The sequence below is a fragment of the Paramormyrops kingsleyae genome, chromosome 22, assembly GCF_048594095.1.
Source record: "Paramormyrops kingsleyae isolate MSU_618 chromosome 22, PKINGS_0.4, whole genome shotgun sequence".
NCBI classification, from domain to species: Eukaryota; Metazoa; Chordata; class Actinopteri; order Osteoglossiformes; family Mormyridae; genus Paramormyrops; species Paramormyrops kingsleyae.
The window spans coordinates 15413096-15424186 of record NC_132818.1 but is presented as its reverse complement, the minus strand read 5'-3'; the positions used below and the strand labels follow the sequence as shown (position 1 = coordinate 15424186).

General features: G+C 48.4%; 1 protein-coding gene across 2 annotated transcripts in view; it reads left to right on the top strand.

Annotated features, from left to right (window-relative positions):
* Nucleotides 1–11091, top strand: part of LOC111849352 (vascular cell adhesion protein 1-like) — a 64250-nt gene that overhangs the window by 23835 nt on the left and 29324 nt on the right. The window lies entirely within an intron of this gene.

Here is an 11091-nt window from a genome sequence, read left to right as displayed (position 1 = left end):
TGTGTGTGTGTATTTATGTGTGTGGAAGCCCTGTCCTATTAAGGCCCCCGGATGACGGCCCCTAGTCAAACCACAATTGTCCATAATGCCATGCATGAAGGAAAGTGATGCACTTTGCTCCCCCCCCCCATGCGGCCACGAAGTAAATATTATACAGGCACACATTTCACACACCCGCAAGACCCACGACCACACCTCCCAGGGCCGTCAGCAGAAAAATTTTAATGGGGTGGACAATCATTTTCATGGAGTGACACAAACACCAAGACATAATAATAATAATAATAATTATAATAATTAATTCCAATGTGTTTGAAGTGGAACTTTGCTAATTAATTAAAACTATAGGAATTTCAAAATGCAACAATAAAAATTAGGATAAACCACTTTTAAACTCTTTTACAATTGGTTATCAGGTTTTACAAACCTGTTCATTCAGGAGCACTGCAGTGCAAATGGATTAACCACACAAACTGAGAACAGCTGCAACGCAGCTACTGGTCCGGCAGGGCCCCGTAGCTTTCGATGGTTCCGCTTTTGAAATAAGATCTCTATAGCCACATCTGGAGGTGGCTAGAGGGGTGGCCAAAGGGTTGTCCTGAGCTTTTCATGGTGTGGCCACCCCTTGGTGGCGCCCTTCTGGGTCACATTCAGTGCAAGTTTATGACTCAAAGTTCGCTGACCAGCTCCTGCTCATGTGATACCCCCCCTCCTCCTTCCATTCACATACAGGTCAGAGGGAGCACCACCAGATATCTTGTGCTCTGTGAGGATGTGTTAATAATTAAGCTGATTCCACCCTAGGAGGCGCAGAGGTTGAAACCGGCCCTGCGAAGCAGTGAAACGGCACAAATGATCCAACTGAAATGTGTCGAGCTCTGGGATTAAAAGCGCTCCTGAAATGAGAAGCAGCACGTCCTGCTTCTGCTCCATCTGCTGTGCAGGGTGGGGGGAAGCTGAGCTCCAGAACACTGAGCCCCAGGTAGCAGCTCCCATCTGGACAGCCAGCCCAGGCCTTGGCGACTACCCCAGTCACCTGTTCCCACCTCTTCTTAAGGGTGTGGTCAAACCAGCCCTTCACTACGAATTCTCAACTTTTGCTGGTTTTCTTGCCTTGCACCTAGGCAACGGAGCTCTTATAACTTTTGGTCTGTTTGTTTTATTTGACCTTTGGTCTGTTTATGTACTCACCGCCCTCCCCCCCCCAGCTTCCTTGAGCTGAGTTGTTCACATTTTCTCACATAGATAGACAGGATGTGTATATATGAGACGTCACGGCAGTTTTACCTGAAGAAGAAATTTGATGCACACTCCGAAAGCGTGTATGTGTGTGTGTGTGTTTGCTCACATTTGCACTATGGCATGCTTATTTGTCTCATTTTTCACCGCATCTAATTATATGCATGAACAGGGAAGGTCTCAAACTGCTTTGCTGTTCAGCTGTTCATTTTTATTGTATGTTAATGCTTACGTCCCAGACCCTGCAGCCAATAATTTTTGATCTTGCACAAATAGCATTTGTCTGTGGTATTTAGGAAAAACCTTTGCGGTGTGTCTGTGTATCAGTGTGTGTGTGTGTATGTGCATGCATGCACGCATGCAGCTGTATCCATTTTCTTTGTGTCCATTCCTGCAAATGCACGTGTTAATTCGTTTGTGTGTATTTGTCTAAACATGCACATATGTGAATATTTCCATGGCGATGCAGGGCCCTGCCCATGCCCAGTATTACGGCTCCTCCCCCAGGAGTTTATCACAGGGGTATGAAGTTACCTTATTGTTGTAGTCAGGGCTGAGCGGGCCATTCCCATGGTCCGGTGTGCGCGGGTGTGTGTGTGTGTGTGTATGCGTGCATGTGCTTGTTTTCGCATGTGGGTGAGTGTTCCAGATTGTTTGTTTCAGTATTAATTTATGCTTGTCTGTGTGTGTGGGAAGCGGAAGAGGGAAAGGGCATGTACAGGTTGCCGATCCTCCGTTACTTTTCAGGTGTCCCGCTTTTCTGGCGGCGGTAACGACGGCATGTGCACCGGCCACTGGACCACCACCGACCCCCACTCCCCTCCACTCGGCCTCTTATTTGGAGTGGAGAAGGAGTTGTGTCTTCCTGGATATTGTGTGCTTAGGGGTCCGTGCGAGAAGGATGGTTTTAGTGTGTATGCCGGGGCTGGGGGGAAGGTGGTGTGTGTGTGTGTGTGTGTGTTTGTGGACTGAAGATTTTGCAGGATATAACAAATACAAAAGACACAATGAGCTCAGGGTGGGTCTGTTTACCTCCCCCCCCCCCCCCCAAAATGGCCAGTGGGTGGTGGGAGGGTGACTATGGTTATGGACAGCATTAATCTACTCAGTCACATTTCCTGTGGCCTTGCACAGGTACAGCCCACATGCCAACCGTATCATTGCGCATGCCAAGAGTATTGCAACACGCGGGTTAGATTTCCACATGTAGGATAATGTCCCCCAATAGGCTGTAATTGTGCCACCACCCCCCTACCCCCCGCATTCTACTCCTGTAAGACAATAACAATAGAGAAGAATGCAATAAGATGTTTGTCTTAAACAAAAGGCAAACTAAGGACATAGAACTATCAAAGTGTGAGGTGCCTTTGCTTAATGGACTTTGTGCATTGAGTTGGAAAACTTCTGAAAGTATTACGAAGTATATATAGCATAGGCATTTGTTGTTGGGAAGGTTATTTTTGAAAGATAATAGGTTACAGATTACTGGTTACCCTTACTTCATCAAAATAATGTAACTTATTGTATTCCATTACTTTTTATGTAGGGGGGGGGGAGACAGAGAGCAATAGGGGGCCCAAACAGGATGTACTTCCTCAGTAGGCCACCAGGGAGACCTTTGAAATTCAACCTCTCCTCTGACACCTGGTGGCAGAACCTCCTTGTCCAGCCCAACGTGGTTCTTCAGCCAGTGGCTCAGGCTCACAGATTGGGTTGTCTTCAAAAGTAGGCCTCCTGTGGGATAAACATCATGGGGAAAACAGATACCATGACTTGAATCTTTTTTGCACCGTTCATCAGCGTGAGGGAGCCTTCAGTCTGGACCTGAATTAAGCCCTTGATCCTTATTCACTTGCATTTATTTGAGTCTTTGATAGATTTTGCATGTCGTAAGCTGATATTTTGATTGTGGGAGGAGACAATGTAGAGATATGGTATTAACTCTCTTCAAAGAACAACGCTGGCTTCGTACGCATTTCTGAGATGGAACGGAAGTGCAGAAGACAGTCGCAGTTTTTTGATGATGCTGGTCTACTGCTGTTGTCAATTCTCAGCCCAGGGCCAGTCAGGACACCATGTTAGTGTGGCAATGGAAACAACACCGGGGCAGGCAAAGGTCATGAATACGGGTCATGATGAGCTTGGAGCTCAGGCAGCAAAGGGCCCAATTCAGGGGACAGCTGGGACGAGGAGCCACAAACAAACACAAAATCACACCCTGCAGACCCTACAGACATTCAGAGACACTCAACATGTATGGCTTTGGACTGTGGGAGGAAACGTGTATAGGGACAGTGGGAATATCAGGGACGTAACTGAACATCAGGGACAGGACGTAACAGTTACGTGGAAGCGGAGGGAAAAGAGAGTAGTAGTGGAACAAAGATTGGGCAGATGGAATTATTTTTGTATCGTAATTATATTAAATACATCAATGAATACTTTTTTGGTTTCATCTCCATGTATCTGCATATTTGATCGATAACCAATATATTTTTGTCTAATATTGCCAGTGCCGGTGGTGAAACTTGCTAGTGCTTATTAGCAGAATAGCGTTATATAATTTTTTATTCTGTCGATCTGCTGGCCAGATTTGCTAATGACTTATTAACATTATCCCATTTTCCCATAACTAAGAAATAAATGAAAAAAATCACTTGTTTGTCCTCCATTATTTCAGGGTGTTGGTGTAGTTTTGTATGAAATTATGTGTGAAGTTTGACCTAAAAGCTTTTTGCATCTCCCGTGCTTATTTAGCTTAAAGGTCACAGTACCTGTTGTGTGGCTTGAAAGCAACACAAAAGTGGCCGGGATCCACAAAGAGCAAGTTGAGGGAGGCGTAAAAAGAATTTCCCCACGGGGATTAATAAAGTGTACATTAAAAGTTCATGATCAAGACAGCCCATGAACCAAGAACTAGGAATCAGGAACTAGGTTTCTGAAGCACCTTATATATATTCTGTCTTGAAGGGCTGGAATCAAAAGAGGAAGAGGAACACTCTGCTACATTTGCCCCTTAATCTAAATAACGTCTTTTTGATGTCCAGCTGTAGTACTGAGCTGGCAGACCGTACAAGAGGCGAGATGCTTTGAACTCTACTGGGTTGAAAGGGCCGTAAAAAGCTATTGTACAGGGTCCATCACGGGGGATGTTCCAGGCAGACAGTGAGGGTCTAAAAGTCACACGTCCCTGTGAGGACACACCTGAGATTAATCTAGGGATGAGCCTCAGATGGTTCAATTTGTACAGCCAGGCTTAAGCGAAGATCATGCTGTGATACATCAGCGCTGGTTTTCATGCATATTCAGAATCCATGGCCGGTGGTGATACCGTACACTAACCCCGGAGGCAGGCCTGCTGCAGCTTGGCTGCTGCTCCGCTTCATCTCCTGTCCCCTGCTTGTCAGCATGCTTTGATCTCCTCTCCCTGTCCCCCTTCCTGCTGCGCCCCCACTTACCCCCCAATTCGGCCTGGCCCAATTTATGGTCGGCAGCTCCGAGGTGCTGGGAGATCAGTGAGCAGTCAGACCGTGATCAGGCACTGAAGGAATCCTGGGTGAGCTGGGTTTTCTTGTATCAGACTACCTGTAAAATTTCCATGGGTGAGACTACGTGGTGCAGAATCTCCCTCAGCTGTTGTGGCAGGTTTTCCCGCGTAAAGCTGATTAATTTTCACGGAGAGGGGATGGACTCATGTTTAGCGTGAATTTAATAACAGACTTCGGAGTGCCTTTCAAGCGAACTGTGTGCTCCCCCCAACTAACCCCTGCAGGCTTGAATCGAAAACACACCACATGATTCGCTGGCAGGTGCAGCATTACCACATCCACCCCCCGCGGGGGGGGGATCAGTCCGTTTTTCGTTATGTGTACATCACCTAGAGAACTTGAAAATTCCCCATCAGTATGGCCTCATATAGTCAAATACCCCCCCACCATCATGTCCAGACCCGTATTTTGTGTCTCATTTCTCTGAATAGGTACTGAACCACTGTAATGGCAGAATGAGTGAATCGTGACGACATACGCGCGTTCAAGCCCACACATCAAAACTGTCTCTCCCTGCTATGTATGAAAGTGACAGTTCCCCCTTGTCACTTCCCTGCTGGCCTCGTGCCTCCTCCACGTCTCTATGCCGTGTGGGTGGCCCGTCATCACTTCCTTGGGAATTTCACCTCCACGACAGGCGGCACAGCACCGAGCCACGCTCATCAGCCCGGGTTTAGTGGCAAACGGAGGGGACACCGAAGGCTGCACTCAGCACTTGTAGCAGTAAACGGCGACATCTCGCGCAGCTATGTGTGATGCTGGCTGCCCTCCCTCCATATCTCCTGCTTGAGCAGCCCCCTCCGTGTTTATGTATCTATCTCGAAACATGTGACCATGACCTATTCACCCGTTAAAGCATACATGCGCCTCTGATCTCAACACTCAGACATAAACACCTTGCAGCTGACGTGGCAGCAGTGGGACACTGACACAGAATGACTCATGGACTTACTGTCGGGGCCCTGAGTCACAGCAAGTTTGCTCTTTCAGTATTTATCAAGAAAAAGGCCAGAGTGGCACAAAGCTGAGAAAGTGAGAGATCTGTGTCCATATCCAGGAGGCTGTGGATCTAATCCCATGGCCAGCAGAGTAATCGTATCACTGTTGGGTTCTTCACCCCAGTTCCTTTTTTTTTTTTGTTCCAGTTGGACAAAAGCATCTGCTAAATAAGTAAATGTAACGTAATGCCGGTGAAGCCGAACTGCTCTGCTTGGATGTTCAGCTTAATACGTGATGAAAGTTCATGTTTGCCTTGGAGAGAAGCATCTGCCAGCTGTTAAAGAGGCCTCTGGCTCAGGCTTCTGATGGCCCAGCACAGGCCCAGGTGGAAAGCTCTGTTATATGAGCATGATGCAGATTGTGTGCTTAATGCCGAGGCTCTAATGACGTGGAGCGTTTGGCGTGCAGGACCAGGAAGGGAGAGTCTTTTGGGGCGACAGTGGAGGCCGTTGTTCCACTTACTCCAGAGCTGGTTTAACGGCGAGGCTGAAATATAGCCCCCCCGCTGCCTTTTGGGAAACCCCAGATCTCCCTCACCTCCTCCCGGATTGCAGATTCCAGGAAGAGTCCAAGCATAGGGATGGGGCACGTTATGCAGTGGGGGTGGACGGATGTGGATGTGCGGGGGGATATGTAGACTGGGTCTCCGTAAATCAGCCACGGGCAGAACCCAGCCTTCCTCCAACCGGTTTGGACTGGCCTGGTTACGCTGGTCCCCGGCGGAGTAAGCGACCTCTGCTTGAACCAAAAAGCTCTCTGCCAAGAAGCCGTTCAGAAGCGTTTCTGCAGTCGTGATGGAATCGTATTATCAATCATCTGGCTATTTCACCCACGCACATACACACAGGATTGTAATTATGTCTTTGTGGGGACTCTCCATTTATATGGGGAAAACTCTAATCTCAACATGACGACCTTAACTCCTACCCAGACTTGTGGCATCTTTACTTCTTTTGGTTGCTTTCACAGATTTTTGTGGGGTCCTGAAAAAATGGTCCCCACAATGTAATGTAAAACCCACACACACACACATTTCATTGGGGCTTTCCATCAGCCCTCTCTTTAACGAAGTTATCAATACCTAACTGCCCTCCCGCAAGGCTTCAGAAAGCATGGAATAAAACGAAAAAAAAATTCCCAGGGTTTATTTCCTCAAAATTGTAACAGAAAGACATCTGTTTTGTGGGCACTTGCTCGTAGCACTTGGATCTCAAAAATCGGAAACTGGGGGTTGTCTGCAGTCATTAAGGGGTACACACACACGCACACACACACACACACACACACACACACACACACAAAAACTCATGCAATCACACATGCACAAGCACTCTCACACGTGCAGTAAATGGAGATTTAGGTTGCAGTAGATGTAGTAGTGGTGGTGAGATCCCAGGATGCAGGAGTAGAGTTATGGGGGGGGGGGCAGTGACAGTAAACAGATGAGCTCCAGTAGTTTCTCTTGCTCGCTGGCTGATGTTTCAACAGCCTGGCCTGAAACACCCCCACTTCCCATGGGAGTCTTTGCCTGTACAACGAAACGGGAGGTGCCCCTGCTCCCCCCCCCTACCAGCTAATGGGAACCAGACTCAGGCCCAACACCCCGGTGCGTGGACTCAGTCCACTTACCCCAAACAGACCTTAAAGAATTCCCGTGGCCTGTGTTCCCACAGAGCCCCACCTCAGGGCACCCACATACACACGCACACACACGTGCCCCAACATATTCACGCAGACGTGCAGCTGGACAGGCGACATACACTTAATGATGTACCCAACAAGGCACAGATTCAAGGAGAAACACAAAGACAACTACCCATACAGTCCCGCATGGGCGGCTCCTCACACAATAGGACATATATGTGCTGTATCCACTGGCCCACCAGCTGCAGGCCCCCCCCATTGAGGCAGTGACCTGCGTGGGGCCTGACTGCTTTTAATGGAGCTGCTTTCTCTTCTCTCTGCGCTAATTCATTAATAAAGCAGAGCTGTGCTTGATGAATCATCTGCAGATGACAGATAGCGATAGTGGCCCAACAAGGGGGCATTGAGGCTCTGCTGGCCCCTTGCCCCAACACGGGCCCTTTTGGTGCACTGTCACAAGCTCCCTGATTCATTGGGTCACGTCGCTGGCCTCATTAGCATATTTAAAGCCCATTGGCTGTTGCTCGGTCTGCGTTCCTTGGCTGCTGCCATCGTGTTTCTCAGACAGAAAGCAAATGGCCTTCTTTGTTCCCGTGTGCTTGTCCCATGTGTGTGCGTGTGAACGGGCTGGCGGCACGCCAGAGAGGCAATGACCTGATCAGCTGACCTGAGAGACCCCCTGCCTTTTGCAGGTCATGGTGTGGGGGGGGGGAGATGTAACAGATCGTCCCTTAGCCATCATTATTGCTCCAAAATATTGGAAATGAAAAGAGCACCATTTGTGAAGGGGGAACCCCAAACCTGTGTTGCGTTCTCTCCCTCTTCCATCCACCCCTTGTTCCCAACAATCACAATTAGCTAGCCCCCCCCCCCCAGCCTCACCTACCCCAGCTGTCTTCTTTCCTCAATGGGCCTTGCCCACCGGAGGCGGGGTTCATGCTGCCTCAGCGCATAAAAATGGCCGCTGAGCGGGTGTGGCGGGACTCCCCCCCCCAAGCCACTGCTGGAAAAGAGCATGCACCAGATTCGTAGAGGAGGCGTGCGAAAGTGTGAGCGGGACAGCGACGGACTTGTGTGTTCGTGTGAGGTGTGTGTATGGGGATATGCACGTACATGTGAGAGCTGTTTGTGAAGGGAAAAGTTTGTGCGGCAGAGAATGTGTGAGATGCATGTGTTTAAAATATACTGTATGAGTTTGTGTGTGCGTGAGAAAGAGAAGTGTTTATATAAAATGGAGGTTTGTGAGTGAGAGATGTTTATATTAAATATAGATGTGTGTGCGTGTGAGAGAGCCAGAGACAATCAGAGAGGTGTGTGACTGTGCTTCAGGAACAAGGTGGTTATAGAAAACAGACACAAACCACATTTGGGTTTCTGGCAGAGAGAAACATCAAATGAAATGACTTTCGTTGCTTTCTACACATATTAATCTGGAGCGTGTGGCTGCACTCACGCCAGGCCCCCAACTTCATGTCCCCACCTGAAGGTGTGTGAGGCCTTCAGCTGCTTGTATGGACCTAAGCTGCTTTCAATTAGCCCCCCAAGGAGAGCCCCCCCACCCCACACAGCAGACATTCCAATTATCTTAGTTCCTGGTTTTAGGCCTAAAACTCTTTCTGTCCCTCCACCAGCAAAAATGTCCTTTCCCACTGTAATGGTAAAGCCCTGGACCCAACCCACGCAGGACCCTCTGAGCCACGTGGCTGACCCCCCACCCCCACTAACCGTGAGAACTACCCCTGCCAAGCTCCGGTCCCGTTGGGTGTGGTGTTGCTGCGCTGGAGGGGGGGGGGGGTGGACCAGGCCTGAACTCGCTTTGGATCGTTGTCACACTGACGTCACTTTTTTACAGGCTGCGAAAACTTGGCAGGACAAGGGATCGAAGTTTCCTGGACATCTTTAAAAAAATTGAGAAATTCAGACCCCGCCTTTCTTCTCTATCGCTCCCTCACTGTTTATTCGTTCCAGATTTCCATGGCCTGGAGGGCCATGGGGGTGGGCTGAGGGGGTTTAACGTCCCAGCATGAAATGGTGAGGGGCGTATGAGTGCTGAAGTCCAGGCTGCGACCGCTCCTGTTTCCCTGACTCCTTGAGGCTGGTTCGGCCATGTTTCTAAAAACATCCCCCATCAGCATGTTAAATCCCGCTTGAGCTCTAGCTTGGGAATCCTGACAAGAAGAAGGGTTCGCACATCTCACACTTGATCCAGTTAGTCCAAAGGAGAGCAGGAGATGCTCTGGAACAAGAAACAGTTGTTACACAATCCCTAACCTTCCAACGCCATAAGAAATAGTAGCCATTGAATTAAATTAAAGGAGGAGACGCCCCACAATCCGTGAGAGAGGAATGAGTAATGAGCATGTCCTAATAGGTATAATTTCACAAGAACTTGAACCCCCCTCTCACTTCCTGCCTAAGAATGATGTCACCCCTTTTCCAAGGGAGCGTCTGTAAAATGCTCTTCCAGAAGCTGAGTGTTGTGTATGGTGGGTGGCTGACATTTGAGAGATGGCAGATAGGTAGCTTAACGTCACTGGAACTTTAAAGACACTCAGTACAATGTTTTCCCCACTTGGTGGTGTGAGAACGGTTAGATGGTGGCAATAAGGTCTAAATCTGTGGCAGATACCAAATTTGCGTGACTAATCTGAAGCAACACTTGGTGCGAGAAAACGGTTTGGTAACAGAAACCACCTAACACTCAGTGGCATGTGTCATTTTATTTAGCCGTTTTTCACCAGTTCTTTCATTATTAGAATTATTTCTTTAATTCTTCTTGTAACTGTTCCCATCGTTATCTGAATCGTGAATCAAGTGAGTCATTTTACTGGCTGTCCGTGCTAATGTTTTGCTAGTCGTTGCCTGCTGCTCGTTTGTAGTAGCAGATGCGGTTCCACTTCCTGTCTTCTGCATCGTGGGGAGAGCTGATGTTTTCTGAGGGTGGCAGTGGAATTCCCCCAAATAACAGTGGGATTTAGTGAGATCAGTGAGGGTGCAGAAATTACCTGGCCCTTCTAGATGGATTTTAGGAATCTCCCAGAATTCTTTGGGGGTATGAGACAAGTGTGTGGTTGGGGGAGGTGGTTGGAGGGAATAGGTTGGGTGGGGCTGAAGAGGGCTTGGGAGGGCCAAGCTTGAGGAAAGTCCATATAGACACAGGTAAGGATTTTCTTCAAAGAAAAAAAATTGGTACTTCCCAAGGATCTAGTGACCTTAACCAGAAATTAGATTCAGAATTTTCTGCTACGGTCAGGTTCTTTCATACTGTTAAATTGCCGACATACATTAATGCAACTGTTATCTCTTATACGGGAGCATAGTTTATTTAAAAAATATTATCGGAGAAAGGAAATCCGTCCTGTGTCTTCAGATCATCCAGGCAACGTGAGGAAGGGGCCGCGAATCACGTACACCTTCAAGTTTGCCTGTTATCTGTCACGGATTCACTACTGCACGGGGGAGGGGTGTCTCTGGAAGTCAGGGTTCCTCTTGTCTTATCAGAAAAGGGGAAGGAACAGACTCGTTCATTTTGGGGAGGCATGCAGACGTGTCCTCTTGTACGCAGAAAGTGTGGGAATCTGCAAACGGACACGGCAGAGGCCGGTGGTGCAATAACGATTCGCCTGCCAGTTGCTGTGGCAGATACACAAAGCGTTTCACG